This window comes from Anabrus simplex, chromosome 12, assembly GCF_040414725.1.
Source record: "Anabrus simplex isolate iqAnaSimp1 chromosome 12, ASM4041472v1, whole genome shotgun sequence".
Lineage (NCBI taxonomy): Eukaryota > Metazoa > Arthropoda > Insecta > Orthoptera > Tettigoniidae > Anabrus > Anabrus simplex.
Window position 1 is genome coordinate 100665840 of NC_090276.1, and position 18624 is coordinate 100684463.

General features: G+C 40.1%; 1 protein-coding gene across 1 annotated transcript in view; it reads right to left on the minus strand.

Moving 5' to 3' along the window:
- Positions 1–18624, minus strand: part of LOC136884171 (cytoplasmic dynein 2 intermediate chain 1) — a 278007-nt gene that overhangs the window by 218122 nt on the left and 41261 nt on the right. The window lies entirely within an intron of this gene.

Sequence of the window (18624 nt, forward strand, 5' to 3'; positions counted from 1 at the left end):
ATTGGTAAACCATCTAGTTCCCTATCAGAAGAACAAATACCAGAGCCATCATATCAAGAGGTATTACAAAGTATCATAATATAGATGTTGATTCCCATAGGGAACATGAAATATCTGCCCCGAATGAGCAAATTTATAATACCAATATAATGGTCCATTATTGGACCAATATATTGGTATTATAAATTATAAATGGTCCGTTATTGGACCAATATATTGGTATTATAAATTATAAATTGTCCGTTATTGGACCAATATATTGGTATTATAAATTTGCTCATTCGGGACAGATATTTCATGTTCCCTATGGGAATCAATATCTATATCATCTGATGGCCAGGCAGGCATCAATTATTAGAAGTGAGACATAGTCTCTCATAGTGCATTGGCACTGCTGGTGGCTTCAAGTAGCCTATGCAGTGCCCTCCACGGTATGCACTACCCTTGCCTCTTGGTAGGTGTGCTAAGTACCAACTGATGAGCCCAACTTAGCACATGAGGGCGAAACGCAGGCAACCAAGAATGAGTTAGCTGGAAAATTTATGATGTCCAATAACGGACTATTATATTGGTATTAAAGTATTATAAGTTTAAAAAACAATACAGCTTCAGGTAGTGACGACATTTCTGCTGAGCTTATTAAATATGGTGGAAAAAGATTACATATTACTTTTATTTTATTTTTTTGCTAGGGGCTTTACGTCGCACCGAAACAGATAGGTCTTATGGCGACGATGGGATAGGAAAGGCCTAGGAGTTGGAAGGAAGCGGCTGTGGCCGTAATTAAGGTACAGCCCCAGCATTTGCCAGGTGTGAAAATGGGAAACCACGGAAAACCATCTTCAGGGCTGCCAATAGTGGGATTCAAACCTACTATCTCCCGGATGCAAGCTCACAGCCGCGCACCTCTACGCGTACGGCCAACTTGCCCGGTCATATTATTATTTATTTAGCGTATGATGCTTACAAGACAATAAGAATTACATTAAATTATATTTTTACATATATATACAATTTAGAGCATTAGGATCACTTTTCAAATATGGATAGAAAGGTCTGCAATCCATCTAAATCCTCCTGGAGATGCTGAGTGGTGTTCATCCAAGGAGCCGGGATATGCATAAGCCCTGGCACATATGAGTTATAAAATCTTTATTCATAAGCGAACGGCTAAGTTACGACGTACGAACAGCTGTTCAAGAGAATGTTCTCGTCCCTACTGCACTGCGTCAGGAAGACAGCATGAGTGGGGCGTCAGCACTGCTTGTAGCTTACCTCCCCGCGGAAACGTCTCGAAATTATTTTTTAAGTTTCTCAACAACTGGACCAATAAATATGAGACTAACACCAAATTGTAGCTCACATTTTAAAAGTACAACTCTGCAAATTTGAGACTAAACTGTCCAATGGTTTCAAAGGTATGACAAGTTGAATTTTGGGAAGTATTATCACCCCTCTGTCACCTGACTCAGAGTGCGGCTCCCAGCGGATATAAATAGGACGACAAACCGAGGGTATAGTCGGTGTAAAACTCTATGATCATGAGAAGATGTCAGTATGCTCCATCGCACTTTGCGAGAGACATAAAAGTTACGCTCTAGAACTTTGAAATTGTGCGAGGACGTCGCAAGTGAAGTTTCAGGCAATTTGCGAATGTCTTAACCAAATGAATTTACGATAGAGACTGTGCACTGAAGATAATTGGGAATTCAAGTGTTTAGTTTACCAGCTGACGGTATTACGGACTTTGTCAATATCTCGTAATTTTTAACTTTGTCTGACAGTAACAGCATACTAGGACATCGTGTGTGATAAACTGAACTTCCAATTTACGACAATATAATTGATTCTGAGACACATTTCTCGTATACTAATACGATTGTGAACTGTGTGAAATACCACTCCACTAAATATTCAACAAATAACAGGACTAAATGCAACTACTTTTTCACGTTTCTCGAACTTTCGATTACCCTGAAAAACGAACTGAATGTTAAGGACTTTTTATGGCATTATTACATCATATGAACTCATGTCGGGCAAATTCAGTCATAAAAACTTCTTAATCTATGAACATTAGTATTCCAGAGACTGTTATAGGAGTGATATTAATGGCATTTTCTCAAGTGTTTCATGGACTGTAATGATTATTCTACGATTGAACCTAAGACATAATCAGTGACTATTATGAACTGTGACAGTATTCAATTTTTATCCTATAAACTGTGAGTGAAAGACTGTGTTTTCCATTCTGAAAACGACTCTAGGTCATTAATGCATTAACTTGACTTATGGATCATACTGTAGCATAGACTGTGATATTCTAAGTCATGTATTTAACATCGTAAAACAAAAAGTGAGAATACGAACTATGCATTAAGACTTGTATCAGTGTAAAATACCAGTCTTAATGATAATTAAGAGTTCTACCACCCATTATATTGTGCCAATTGAACTTTCCGTGTTTCAACATTCCTCTTTAAAAAGAACATCGGAAATCTTGGTGAAGTGTTGTGATATTACACTGCGTAGAACGTCATTTCCAGCATGGGATTAAACGTGGTTTCTTCAATTGTGGTATCCAGCGAGGGAATGATCGTGATTTCGACGAGGGATAATAACGTGGTATCTTCACTGAACGGACGTGTCACGCTGCTGGTGATGAGTTCGAGTCTTGGCTGCACACTGCAGAAAGTTCCAGTCACCAAGCCGCAGGACAGTACTTCATCAATCCTTACAAGCAGATTACAGGTGATATTAGTGTTTTTCATATATTTTTTGAGTGAATAATTCCACTTAAACACTAATTGACTTTTAACAAAGCACTCAATCATTTATAGTGCTACAGAAAAGTGCTTTGTGAGAATTTTACTATTCCTGATAATTCAAGAAGACTCCATATCTTGTTTTGAATTGTAAATTTCTCTTTAAAATCTTTTATAAATTGAAGTCATTTCACTTAGACGAACTATAGGGTTTGCCATAAAGCAAGTGCACTATTTTATTTTCTTATAAAGTTGATTTAGATGAACTGTAGGAGTATACAGCAAGTGATCGAAAACTTTTACTTGAACTATCAGATTATTAATGGAAGTGTGTGTTCATATTTTGTTTAAAAATCTTAGAAAAACTGTAGGTTTGCATCATAAGTGATGGACAAAGTGTTATTTTGGAATTTAAAGCTATATAAGAGATCCTAGATGAAATGTAGTGTGTTTATGATCTCAGAAAGTTGGTATTCCTTTTGGATATTTTTTAACATCAAGTGGACATCTCAGAATATAACAGCACCAATATTTCATTTTGCATTTTGAAAAGATTGACGGAAAATTTAATTTTGACAATTCAACTGCAGGGTGATTTACATGAAAATTTCAATAAATACTGTCAAAAAGATTTTACCATCTATTATTCGCCCTGTGAAAATATCCTTCTCTGTACCTGCTCCAATAAGTAACCGCACACTACCCGAGATCCTTCCCATGCTCTGGCCCCATAATCATTTCTTGGTACAGTATCTATCTATCTATCTATCTATCTATCTATCTATCTATCTATCTATCTATCAATCAATCAATCAATCAATCAATCAATCAATCAATCAACCAACCAATCAATCAATCAATCAATCAATCAATCAATCAATACTGATCTGCATTTAGGGCAGTCGCCCAGATGGTACATTCCTTATTTGTTGTTTTTCTAGCCTTTTCTTAAATGTCAAAGAAATTGGAAATTTATTGAACATCTCCCTTGGTAAGTTATTCCAATCCCTAACTCCCCTTCCTATAAATGAATATTTGCCCCAATTTGTCCTCTTGAATTCCAACATATTGTGATCTTTCCTACTTTTAAAGACGCCACTCAAACTTATTCTTCTACTAATGTCATTCCACACCATCTCTCCACTGACAGCTCGGAACATACCACTTACCAGAAATTTATTCTTGAAAGAATTTTACATACCACTTAGTCAAACAGCTCGTCTCCTTTTCCCCAATTCTTCCCAGCCCAAACTTTGCAACATTTTTATAACACTACTCTTTTGTCGGAAGTCACCCAGAACAAATCAAGCTGCTTTTCTTTGGATTTTTTCCAGTTCCTGAATCAGGTAATCCTGGTGAGGGTCCCATACACTGGAACCATACTCTAGTTGGGGTCTTACCAGAGACTTATATGCCCTCTCCTTTACATCCTTACTACAACACCTAAACACCCTCATAACCATGTGCAGAGATCTGTACCCTTTATTTACAATCCCATTTATGTGATTACCCCAATGAAGATCTTTCCTTATATTAACACCTAGATACTTACAATGATCCCCAAAAGGAACTTTCACCCCATCAATGCAGTAATTAAAACTGAGAGGACTTTTCCTATTTGTGAAACTCACAACCTGACTTTTTACCCCGTTTATCAACATACCATTGCCTGCTGTCCATCTCACAACATTATTGAGGTCACATTGCAGTTGCTCACAATCTTGTAACTTATTTATTACTCTATACAGAATAACATCATCTGCAAAAAGTCTTACCTCCGATTCTACTTCTTTACTCATATCATTTATATATATATAAGGAAACATAAAGGTCCAATAATACTGCCCTGAGGAATTTCCCTCTTAATTATTACAGGGTCAGATAAAGCTTCGCCTATTCTAGAGAGGGCACTCCTGCACATCATGCTTGATGGTTTGCAATTCAAAACTGCAGTCACACTGGGGAGAATTTATCCAACCCCACTGATATAGGGCTGCAGCAGTTCGACCAGTACCACATCGAATCCTGTTTAACCTTCACCAGACTGTCCGAGGTAGATGAAAGCCAGCAAGCCTTGTAGTGAGATCACTGATTGAAAGTAGGCCATGAGGTGTTGAGTTTAACCATTCATCTCTCCAGGCATTTGAGAGATTGAACCTGGTTGACGTAAGATCTACAGCCGTATTGCAAGCCGGCTTTCTTGATTTCAATCTCGGTTTAGAAAGACGTTTGATATCATGATGAATTGGAAGAGAATCATTTTCCAAGATCCTACACCATAGGCGAACAAGAGCTTGCTGTCTCCTAAGATGGAGTGGAGCGATGTTACATAGTACAGACAACGAGTGGGAGGGAGTACAACGTAGAGTACCAGAGATGATACGCATTGTTTGGCAAAGTTGAATATCCACTAGATGGCAGTGAAAGCTATTTAACCAAGTGCCTGCACAATATTCAGCTGGGGAATATACAACAGCCAAAGCAGTAGTCCTGAGTGTACTGGAGTCGGCACCCCATGATGTTTCAGCTAACCTACTAAGTATGTTATTACGACTTTTCAGTTTTGCAGCTGTTTTTCCAATATGATTTCAGTAGGTCAGTGTCCTGTCCAATGTCACACCTAAGTACTTAGGACAGCTATGGTACTGATTCCTAAACTTCACTCTAGGATGATAGTTTGCTTGTAGGTGACTAAGGTGAAATGTGGCAACCTCAGATTTTGAGGCACTTGGCTGGAGCCGCCAGTTTCTGGAGTACTCATCCATCTTCCCAAGATCCGCATTTAATATATCCTCAGCTTCATTAAAGGTGGTAGCTTGAACTGCAAGATTTATATCATCTGCATAGATGAATTTGCGAGATAGAGTTTTGGGTAGATCATAAGTATAGAAGTTGAATAGCAGAGGGAATAGGACGGATCCCTGCGGTAGACCATTAATTGTATGGAACCTGCTCCTAACATTTTCAGTAAAACTTGGAATAGCCTGTTACTCAGCATATTACCAATCAGTGTGACTATTTTAAGGCAAGGAACTACCTTTATAAATTTGAGGAGAATTCATCTTCTCAGACTGTGTCATAGGCTGCTGAGAGATCCAGGAAGGCAGAAACACTTTTGAGCTTCTTCTCAAAACCAACTTCTAGGTAGGAAGACAGGGCAAGAACTTGATCGCTGCAGTCTCTTTTTTGGCGAAATCCAGCTTGTTCAATAGGAATCAATGACTCAATTGCAGGAACAATTCTATTCAGTAAGAGCCTTTCAAGTAGTTTGTAGGTGACACACTAAGTAAGGAAATTGGTCAGTAGCTTTGAGATATCTTTGGATACTTCCCTGGTTTTAATATTGCAATAATTTTGGCCTTCATGAAAGATGGAGGCAGATGTCCTGAGTTCAAAATGGAGCTGAAGAATGTCATAAGCCATCGCTTGGTTGCTGGGCCACACTTCTTAAGGAAGTCTGAATAAACACCATCAAATCCTGCTGCTTTGCCAGTCTGGAGACCATCTAAACCCTTTTCTATCTCTTCTAAAGTGAATGGCTGTGAGTACACTGAATGTGGTTTGACTTCCTAAGATCATTTTAAGGATACGGCACGATGAAGTTATTCCAAAAGAATTGCAGGAATCACTTACTGTCCCAACTCATAAACGAAGAACTTCAAAATTATCATGGTATATCTCTTTATTCTTTTACAGCGTTTAAAACCATTTGCTGAAAATGTTATTGGGGACTATCAGAATGGTTTTCGTAGTAACAAATCCACTACTGACAAAATATTTGCAATTAAAAACATTAATGATAAGGTGTGGGAACATGAGTCAGTTCATTATCTCTTTATAGATTTCTTCAAGGCATATGACTCAATCCATAGAGAAGGGTTGTGGAACATCATGATGGAGGCTGGCTTTCCCATAAAATTAATTAACATGTGCAAACTGTGTATGGATGGTAATGTTAGCTGTGTTTTGCTCAAGGGCAGAAAATGAAGTTCCTTCCAGAATAAAACTGGATTGAGACAAGGGAATGCACAATCTCCTCTTCTATTCAACATTGCACTGGAGAAGATTATCAGGAAATTAGCTCTTGTACCTGCTGGCATCATATTGGGGAGACAACATAAAGTCCTTGCATATGCAGATGATATTGTTCTTATTAGCCGCAATGAATTACAAATTAGGCAGTTATTCGTGGAACTAGAGGAAATGGCAGCAAACGTTGGCTTAAAGGTAAATGATAAAAAGACACATTACATGGTTGTACAGAGACCGAATCATGAGGAGGTTGACAGATTGCCTTTGAAGATTAGGAAATATGTACTGAAAAGAGTAGAATAGTTTAAATTTCTCAGTGTATTAATCGATGAGCAAAACTGAAGGCTACAGGAACACCAAGCTAGAACTAAGAATGCAAATAAGGCGTTTTACTCTATAAACTATAGGCTCAAACAAGGAATGTAAAAATGATTATCTACAATACAATCATTCAACCAATACTTCTGTATGGTTCCGAGACATGGAGTATAACCAAGAAAAGTTGCAAGTCTTTGAGAATAAACTTTTATAGAAAAATACTTGGTCTTTGGTACGATCCTATCTGTCAAAGCTGGCAGAAAAGATCTAATTATGAGATTTACACCCTCTCTCAACAACACATTATCATGGGTGTGATAGAATCCAACAGACTGCGCTGGGCTGGACATGTACTGAGGATGCAGGATAACAGAGCACCAGTAGATGTATACAAGGGATCTCTTAATGGGAAAAGACCTTCAGGAAGACCCTGAAGCACCTGGAAGAAGGAAATCAACAAGGTATGCTGGAACTTCCCCCAACTTGATAACTGGGAAGAGCAGGCTCAAGATCGAAAAGGATGGAAGAGGATTGTGAGATCGGCACGGGAACTTCACGTCCCTCAGAAGCCTAAGTAGTAGTAGTAGTAGTAGTAGTAGTAGTAGTAACAACATTCGTGCTTTCATGGTCCATACTTGTAGACATGATATGGGCTTATGTCGTGTCCAAAAAACAAGGTGAAAGTTGTTACGTTTCGCAGGGAACTTTGCTCGACTGTTCACGAGGAAATCTTCTACAATAGTGAGGATTTGAATTTAATTTTGTTTTACCATTGGAACTGCAGTAGTACGCTCGTTCGTCATTAGGAGGCTCACTGTATGCTGGCACAGTGCTCCGAGCGGGAGCTCCAATGAAGATGCTCATCATACCGTGTGTGTGTCTTAGAAGTAACAGAGAGGACATCAGACGAATCAGGGATGAATGTGGTAGAAAAAATAAACAGAAACTAATAAAATGCAACAAAAGACACCAGGATAGAGTAGAACAGAGATGAAGACTTGAAAGAAACCAGGGAGGAGGTGGGGGAGCATACTTGTGTACACACGTTATGACATTAACACATAACCATCTGCTGATGACAACATACGACACAGATATGAAATAACAATACAGAAAGGACAGGGAAGAGAACTATCTACGTAAATTCTTAATGGCTGGCAACCAGGTATTACTTAATTTGATAGCTGAAATTGTCAGGATTTTTATGTATTTCCACAGCTTTCCATATAATCCTGAAGATGCTTGTTGTTTAAAGGGGCCTAACATCTAGATCATCAACCCCTGTATAATCCTAGACCTGTAGTGTTTAATGTGGATAAAAGCTTGAATATCTTGGAATACGACGTCATGACCCGATGATAGGGTGTGCTCAGCTATTGCTGATTTGCCTGGCTGGTTGAGACGAATATTTATTTGGTATTCCTTGATCTGAGTCCCAAAATACCGGCATGTTTGGCCAATGTATACCTTGCCGCAAGTACAGGGAATTTTGTACACCCCAGGGTGTAATAGTGGGGACAATTTGTCCTTGCTTTTACCTAAACTGTGAATAATTTTAGTGATGGTGCCAAACACAGTTTTTATATTGTGCTTGCAGAGGACCTTGCCAATTTGATTTGTGGTATTGTGAATATATGGCAGGTAGGCAGTTCCCTTCACTTCTTCTTTCTGTGAGCTTTGCTTAGTTGTCCCTCTGGGATGCAGGGCTCTGTGAATCAGTACATCATTGTAACCATTACTGTACCCTTGAATGTAACTTTGAGTGGTGTTTGACCTCTTTTCAAAATAAATAAAAATGGTAATCAAATTTTGATGTTATATATTGATGAACAACTCCGCCATATCTAGTCCCAAGCCCGTGTTATTGGTACCTATGATATTTAAATACTATTGTGAAACTCCCCTCACAGGTCATCAGGGAGTCTTCAAAATGAGAGAGAGAATTAGAGAGAATTTCATTTGGAAAGGTCTGGACGGTGAAGTTCGGGAATTGGTTAAGGCTTGTAAGATCTGTCTTATTAGTAAGCTGGCGTTTAATACCAAGGTTGGATTTTTGTTGCCTACTCAAGCAACTCACCCGAAGGAGCGCATTTTCATCAATTATGTGGGCCCTCTTCCCAAATCTAAAGGAGATGGGAACAGTTTCATTTCAGTTTGTGTTGACGGGTTTTCCCGTTTTACGTAGCTGTTCCCTATTAAACTTGCTACCGCTGACACCACGGTAAGATGGTTGAAAACGATTTTTTCCAACTTTGGCCCCTGTCAGTTTTTGGTTTCTGATAACACTAGGGCTTTTATTTCCAACCTCTTTAGGAAGTTTTGTTTTAGTCTCTCCATATCGCACGTTACTACCTCTGCATACTACCCTCAGCCTTCGTACGCAGAAAGGGTGAACCGTAATTTACGTTCTGCCCTCATTGCTTTTCATCATGAGGATGTTTTAAGATGGGATACGTTCGTACCCTGGTTAGCCTTTGCCTTTAACTCAGCTATTCATGAAGCCCATAAGATGTAGCCTTTCTCTCTCATGTTTTCCTTTGCCCCTAATTCTCTCTTATCCAACTTGTGAAGCATTAATGTATTATTGCCAGAGAACATAAATCCTCTCGATATTAGGGCCACTTGGAAGCGTGCCATGGATTATCTTAAGTTTTACGTTTAAAGAAAAGGGAACGCTATAATCGGGAGCAAAGGGTTTCTGGCATCGCCGTCGGTGATAGTGTATTCGTAAAGAATTTCGTCCCCTCCGGTAAGCTAGCTCCTCACTTTTTGGGACCCTGTACTGTGGTGGATTTTCTTACGCCTATCACCCTACTTCTCAGGGACCCCGTGGGGGAAAGGATTTTTAGGGTCCACCTCTCGCAGGTCAAACTGGCCTAAGGGCTCAGTGTTGCTTATGTTGGGACGTTAATTGCCTTGCTTCCTTATTATAAAGGAGGGTTTCCTGGATTTTGGGGCTGTTTGTACCCCTTTCAGATCATGTACGCACAATTGTGTGGGTTCGTATTTTATTTATGTCTGAGCTTATTTGACGTTTTCTTGGCGCTAGACCGGACTGCAGTGCTTGTGCGGGACACGTAGCATGTACTTCAGCTGTTTTTATTTAGTACTTGACCACCAGGGGGCAGGAAGATGTTGAAAAATACAGTTCTTTAGCAATATGGCGGGATACAGTAATGCCTAAAGTAAGTAATTATTTATTGCATTCATATTAATCTAGAAGCTTTACTGAATATCAGAATATAATCAATGAAGTGTGTAGATTGTGTAGCAAACGTAAATTGTGAACTTACAACATCATACGTAATACCATGAGGTTTTGAATGTTGATACGCACATATGTGCGGGCTAGGTTTCCTTACAGGCAATGCATGCAGGAGTGCTGGGTGCTGTCGCAAAAAGGACTGAGAAAGAAATCTCGTACTCTACATGAGAAATGTAATGTATAAGATTTTAATTGATTAAAATCGTTCCACACTGCAAAATACAACATTTGATCATGTACATGTGCATATTCACATATAATGAGTTGAATTTTTTAATTTTTTTATTTTTTGCAAATAGTGAATGAAGTCCTGACATGCACAATTGTGTGGGTTCTGTTTTTCAGCCAATAGTTCTTATTTTGTAAAATACACTGTAAAAACATGTATTTGAGAGCATTTTAGTAAGTTTTTGACGTTTTGACACCTCCAGATTTCTTTCAGGTCTGACGACAAGCTGCTGCTGCCAAAAGGGCAGTAATAGCAAAACTCCTTCTCAATGTAGAAAATGTAACGTTTACATGTGTTTGAACGAAGATTTAATTGTTTTAAATTATTCCCCACTGTAAAACAGAACATTTGATCATGTACATATGTATATATTCACATGCATTGGGGTAATTTTTCTTTTTTATAAGTAGTGAAGAAAGTCCTGACACGCACAATTGTGCGGGTGCTTCTTTTTCAGATGCTAACTCTTATTTTGTAGAATAAACTAAAAATATATATATTTAAGAGCATTTTAGTCAGTTTTTGACGTACAAACAAAAATTCACACCTCCAGTTTTCTTTCAGGTCTGAAAGGGTTAAGCGGCGTTAAGTTTATTGTTGGTTTGTTTATATGTAAGCTTCTTCTACCTTGTGCCTTTTGTCCTCCTAAATCCCCCCTTTTTTCGGGGGTTCTTTCCCTTTTATCCTGGTCTCAAAAGCCAAGAATAACGGCCAAGAGGATTCGTCGTGCTGACCACATGACACCTCATAATCTGCAGGCCTTCGGGCTGAGCAGCGGTCGCTTGGTAGGCCAAGGCCCTTCACGGGCTGTAGTGCCATGGGATTTGGGGAGGTTTCTTTCCCTTTTATGTTACCTCCATGCCTATGCTTGGTCATCTCATGGGGCGGCTCTGCTGTCCAAATGCCGGTCCTTCCTTTGAAATTGGACATTTTGGAACCGTATTGTTGGCTCTGTGTTTATGTTTCCAGTGGTCCAGAGTATCCTGTCTTGCCGTGCCTCTCTGAGAGGGCCCCTCAGTTGAGCTCCCCTTTGGCTCCTACGTCTCCGGGGGCCGTCCTTCTTGGTTTATTATGAATATTTGCCAACGCATTTCAAAGCCAACCTGCTACTGTTGTTCCTGTACCCTTCTGCTGGGTCAACTCTCTTGGTTGGTTATCACTCTTGTTGCATGCCAACTGATTTTATGGACCGTGCAATTATTTTACGCACAATATTGTCGGCCTGCTCTGCTGGACCTTTGACTGCCCCTCTGTCAGCAGCATCTCTTCTCTCTATCATCATGTGGACTCCATCCTGGGATGCATTCCCGCCTTGCGAGCCAGTATCATCGTGTTAAGAATGAACAGTTTTAAGTGTCTGTATGAAATTTATCGCTTAAGAAATGTTACTTCAATCAATATGGAACTTACACCATATGTTAAAGCTTTTCTATGGGACTTCTCATCCTTTTTGGGGTTTAAGGCGGGGAGATCTGTGCCGTGGGAAACTTCTTCCCTCCTCCCTCACCTTCTTATTTTATCTTCTCGCATCTTGTGTGATTGTGCTTGCAAGCTGTATGTTCACTTTTATTCATATTTGTACGTGTTTTATTGTATGTGATATTCTCTAACTTTATTTTCCTTATCATAATAAAGGCTCTTCCTCATTCCTCATGGCTCCAGAGTAAGGGAATGTTTTCCCGCTGCGGATTACTCGCCCGCCTAATGTTGGCAGTACCCCTCTTAGCCCCATGCCACAGTGAGGAATGCCCCGCCCCTCTTGCTGTTTCTATGAGAGGCGGGTCCCGTAGCACGTGACCTTGTCCTGGCTCGGACAGGCTCGCGGTGTCGAGAGCTCGTGGTCATTCTTCGTTCACCTCTCGCATGCTACTCATTGCCGGCTGGTCCTGCCGCAGCACCAAACGTAGCACTCTTGGCATGGAGGTAAGAACATTAGATTTTACCCCGGCGTAGTGCGTTCAAGGAGGGCTTGAGGCACTAGAAGACGATTCTGAAAGCATGTATATCTTTAAGTATGTGTCAAGCCCCGGTAAATTAAGATTTTTAAAGGGCTTCTGTCCCTCATCTTATCCTTTTATATCTCATTCTAAACTATTCTTGTATTATGGTATTAAGGTATGCTACAACCTTTGTCGTTAGTGGGTAATGTCGTCCGTATTCATGGGGACAGATTAATGTAAATTCCCCTTAGTTTTACTCAAATTGTAGCAAAGGTGTTAATCCCCAAGGTTGTCAACATTGTTTATTGTAACTTATTTCCCCCCCTTGGTAGGGAAATTTGTAAAGAATGTAAATTACCAATGTATTTTGGGAGAACTAGGTTTTCCTTGTTAATCTTGTGGGTGATTAAGCTTCAGGCTCGTAGTGTTATTTCTCATGGGGCTAGTTAATTCGTCACTAGTGGGTAAATGTGAGATAATTGTGGGCCTTCCCCATAATGACCTGGTGCTAGCCCAGTTTTAACATACCAAGAAACCCCCCAGAACTGGTATATTGTAAAAGACGATGTTTTGTGTTATTAGGGCTGGTGCCCATTGTTATTGAGTGTCATGTTAATAGGTTAAGGGCAGTAGAGCCCATGCCGTAATAAAATTGTCAATACGGACCATAATGAAATTCATAACTTATGAATAAAAATTATTCTGCAAGCTGTTTGTTATAAAGCAACCTGTCTATTTAATTGTTTACTACTAGTTGTAAACGAAGTAATGCAAAGCTGTGTGAAAATCATCGAGGCATATCACTGCTTAGTATCCCAGGAAAAATCTACTTGAGAATCCTGGAAACCAGACTGAGAAATCAAGTGGAGGAACACTTGCAGGAAGAGCAATGTGGGTTCAGAGGAGGGAAAAGCACCCAGGATTTCGTCTTCACTATCCGACAAATATGTGAATAGAATTTGGAGCACAATTGTGACACTTATGTAGATTTGGTCACGGCATTTGATAACGTACCATGGAAGGTATTGTGGAAAATTCTGGGGAAAGGAAAAGTGGATCCTTCCCTGCTGCAAGCAATTAAAAGTTTCTACTGAAAATGCAGAAACCAGGTACAGACATCCAACTGTACATCCGAAGAGTTCATCACAACCGGAGTGTGACAGGGAGACGTATTGTCACCTTACTTGTTCATAATCCTCCTAAATATCACGAAAAGTTGTAAAGAACAGGTTGTTGCTGTTGTTGTTTGAGTCATCAGTCCATAGACTGGTTGATGCAGCTCTCCATGCCACCCTATCCTGTGCTAACCTTTTCATCTCTACGTAACTACTGCATCCTACATCTGCTCTAATCTGCTTGTCATATTCAAACCTTGGTCTACCGCTACTGTTCTTACCACCTACACTTCCTTCAAAAACCAACTGCACAAGTCCTGGCTGTCTTAAGATGTGTCCTATCATTCTATCTCTTCTTCTCGTCAAATTTAGCCAAATCGATCTTCTCTCACCAATTCGATTCAGTATCTCTTCATTCGTGATTCGATCTATCCATCGCACCTTCAGCATTCTTCTGTAACACCACATTTCAAAAGCTTCTATTCTCTTTCTTTCTGAGCTAGTTATCGTCCGTGTTTCACTTATATACAATGCCACACTCCACACGAAAGTCTTCAAAAACATCTTTCTAATTCCTATATCAATGTTTGAAGTGAGCAAATTTCTTTTCTTAAGAAAGCTCTTCCTTGCTTGTGCTAGTCTGCATCTTATGTCCTCTTTACTTCTGCCATTGTTAGTTATTTTACCACCCAAGTAACAAAATTCATCTACTTCCTTTAAGACTTCATTTCCTAATCCAATATTTCCTGCATCACCTGCCTTCGTTCGACTGCACTCAATTACTTTTGTTTTTGGACTTATTTATTTTCATCTTGTACTAGTTAACCAAGACCTCGTCCATACCATTCAGCAGCTTCTCGAGGTCCTCTTCAGTCTCAGATAAAATAACAATATCATCGGCAAATCTCAAGGTTTTGATTTCCTCTCCTTGGATTGTGATTCCCTTTCCAAATTCCTCTTTGATTTCCTTTACTGCCTGTTCTATGTAAACACTGAAGAGGAAGGGGCCAAACTGCAGCCTTGCCTCACTCCTTTCTGGATTGCTGCTTCTTTTTCAAAGTTCTCGATTCTTATCACTGCAGACTGATTTTTATACAGATTGTAGATAATTCTTCGTTCTCGGTATCTGATCCCAATCACCTTCAGAATCGTAAATAGCTTGGTCCAATCAACATTATCGAATGCCTTTTCTAGATCTACAAATGCCATGTATGTAGGCTTGTCCTTCTTGATTCGATCCTCTAAGATCAGATGTAAAGTCAGGATTGCTTCACGTGTTCCTACATTTCTTCTGAAGCCAAATTGATCTTCTCCCAACTCAGCTTTAACTTGTTTTTCCATTCTTCAGTAAATAATACGTGTTAAAATTTTGCAGGCATGAGATACTAAACTAATGGTGCAGTAGTTTTCACACCTGTCAGCACCGACTTTCTCGGGAATAGGTATAACAACATTCTGCCGAAAATCGGATGGAACTTCTCCCGTCTCATACATCTTACACACTAAATGGAATAACCTTGCCATGCTGGTTTCTCCTAAGGCAGTCAGTAATTCAGAAGGAATGTCATCAACTCCAGGTGCCTTGTTCCTATTTAGGTCTCTCACAGCTCTGTCAAACTTCATTCTATCATAATGAAGTCTATTTGATATCTTCCAGTGTCTCCAGGTCTCGTCCACGTATACAGCCGTCGTTTGTGGTGTTTGAACCAAGTATTGGCAAGGACTAAATTATGATCAGAGCCTCTGTGGATCCGTGGTAGAGTGTCGGCCTCCGAATCCCAAGATAGCGGGTTCAAACCCGGCAGAGGTAGTCGGATTTTTGAAGGACGGAAAAAAAAAAGTCCATTCGACACTCCATGTCGTACGATGTCGGCATGTAAAAGATCTCTGGTGATACATTTGGTATTTACCCGACAAAATTAATTAAATCTCAGCCATAGACGCCCAAGAGAGATCCGGTTTACTCTGTCTGCCATCTAGCGGACCTAGAGTAAAACGGAACGTCGAAATTGACGAGCATACAGCCAGATGGTGTCAAATCGAAATGTCTGCACATGGTAGCTGAGGCCATACGATTATTATTATTATTATTATTATTATTATTATTATTATTATTATTATTATTATTATTATTATTATTATTATTATTATTATTGAGTGCAGAATTCAACCAGCCGAGTTCCTCTTTCGTTTCTTTGTCCCAATCCGAATTCTCCTACTGTATTACCTTCTACTCCTTGGCCTACCACTGCATTCCAGTCTCCCATCACAATTAGATTCTCGTCACCTTTTACATATTGTATTAAATCTTCTATCTCTTCATACATTCTTTCAATTTCCTCATCATCCGCTGAACTAGTAGGCATATAGACCTGCACTATTTTGGTGGGCATTGGTTTGGTGTCTATGTTAGTCATAGTAGCTTAGCCGCTGCCCTATTTTCTTATTCATTATTAAACCAACTCCTGCATTTCCCTTGTTTGATTTTGTGTTGATAATTCGGTAGTCACCTGACCAAAAATCCTGTTCTTCCTGCCAACGTACTTCACTTATACCAACTACATCTAACTTTAGTCTATCCACCTCCATTTTCAGATTCTCTAACCTACCACAACGATTCAAACTTCTAACATTCCACGCTCCAACTCGCAGAATGTCAGTATCCATCTTCCTGGTGATCCCCTCTCGAGTAGTCCCCACCCGGTGATCCGAATGGGGGACTAGTTTACCTCCGGAATATTTTACCCGCGAGGAAGCCATTATCAGTACATCATTCATACAGAGAGATCTGCATGTCCTCGGGCGTTAGTTACGGCTGTAGTTTCCCGTTGCTTTCAGCCGGGTAGCAGTATCGACACAGCTAAGCCATGTTGAGTATTATTACAAGGCCATATCAATCATCCAGACTGCCGCCCTTGCAACTTCCGAAAGTCTGCTACCCCCCTTTCGATGAACCATTCGTTAGTCTGGTCTCTCAACAGATACCCATCCGATATGATTGCACCTGCGGCTCGGCTATCTGCGTCATTGGGACACGCAAGCCTCCCCACCGCGGCAAGGTCACATGGTTCATAGAGGAGGAGAACAGGTTAAGAAATTTAAAGTGGGAAACTACAAACTGAAGCCGGTATAACAACACAGCTGGCATTCGCAGTTGATGTTGTGATTTTAGCAAAATTCCCTAGGGATTCTCAATACAATCTAGATATTTGGAATCGAGAAATGAAAAAGGTGGCATGTTTATAAACCCAGGCAAGACAAAAGTGATGGCTGACAGAAGAAAGAAAAGAGAGATAAGAATGTTCAAGTACCTGGGGGGCATCGTGAATGAAGGTGGGAGGATTGATGATGAACTTAACAATCGAATTGCCTCTACTTGATGCCTATCTCTCCCCCCCCCCCCCCCCTCTCTCTCTCTCTCTCTCTCTCTCTCTCTCTCTCTCTCTCTCTCTCTCGCAGGTTTGTCAATAAGAAAGAAGTGCATAAGAGGACCAAGTCACTACTCGCACATAACTTTAGGCACTTGGCAGGCTGCAGGCATTTGAAATATCTGAGGAGAACAGAACACAAGACAAGGAGAGACAGTGTTAGGAACACATTGGGAGTAACACCATTGAAAGACACCACAGAAGGAGCACAATTACATTGGTTTGGACATGCGATGAGGATGTCGGAAACATGATTGCCTCGCAGAGTGTGGGAAGCCCGGAGTGAAGGACCTAGAGGGAGAGGATGACCCCGCATTAAGTGGAAAGATAATATCAAGTCCAGCCTAGAAACCAGAGGTATCCTGTGAAGGGAAGCTCAACAGACGACACAAGATAGGAAGCCTGGCAGTCACTCTGCCAAACCTCGACACCGCAAGGTACAAGAGGAACAATTAAGTAAGTAAAATATTTTGATGAACAATTTATGATAACAATGGTTACGGTTACTGTTCACGAACATCGATTTAAACATACCATCCCTCATGTTCTGAATGGACTATATAATATTTCATTAACCAATATGAAAACATCTACTTAATCTTAAGAATACACCTTGTTAATAAGCTCTATCTATAATGTTATTCATACCTATGTTATACCTTTAGATGATATAAAAAATATAGTTATCAAGCACACAAAAAAGTCTGCTTCTCCCTCGCTAAATGCACCAACGAAATCACCTGGTGACAACATGCAATGCGCGTGTGAGCAGGGACGAACGCGTTTTGTTATGCACAAACCGATGGACTATGAGAGTTCTCAGACACCATACGAAAATCATCGTATCTGTAGACAAGAACTGGGCTGGGTTTGAGGCACACAATGCATTTCAAATGATACAAGACCAAAAGTACAACATATCGATATATAAAACACAGAAATGGACCGAGCTAGTTTTTTAATCATACTCTTCAATTAATGGTCCTGATAACCCACTTGACTCATTTAACGTGATGTTCACACGAGAACTGGCCAGCCCTTACGTACCTCACTGAGTCGTATGTACAAGCTGCAAAGTATTCCCTTTTATGAACTTCTATGAATAGAACAGGAATGTGGGTTGTTTACAGCTCTCCTTCTAAGAACTTGCATCGTTATTTACTGCCTAATTGTAGCCTCTGAAACAGGAACATTTCATCAGATGTCAGTCAAGGCGGAAACACACTGCTGTCACTTCACGTGAACTATCTCTGAGCTGAGTCAGCGTGGAGGGGAAGTTGATGATGTCACTGAATACGGCGTGAAGACAGGAAACACACTGTCCTCACATTCACAGATCACAGTATACTTCGTCCGATGGCAGTACATCCAGTTCTTCGGATTCTGATGATCTTTTAACTGCCTGTGATGTTTCTGTTGCCATGAGTACTGTCTGTCGCAAACGACTGTGGGTATATGAAAGTAATTTGTGGTGAATACCACAATTTAGTAAGGGAGCTAGATCGGCATCCAGAAACATTTCAGATGTATGG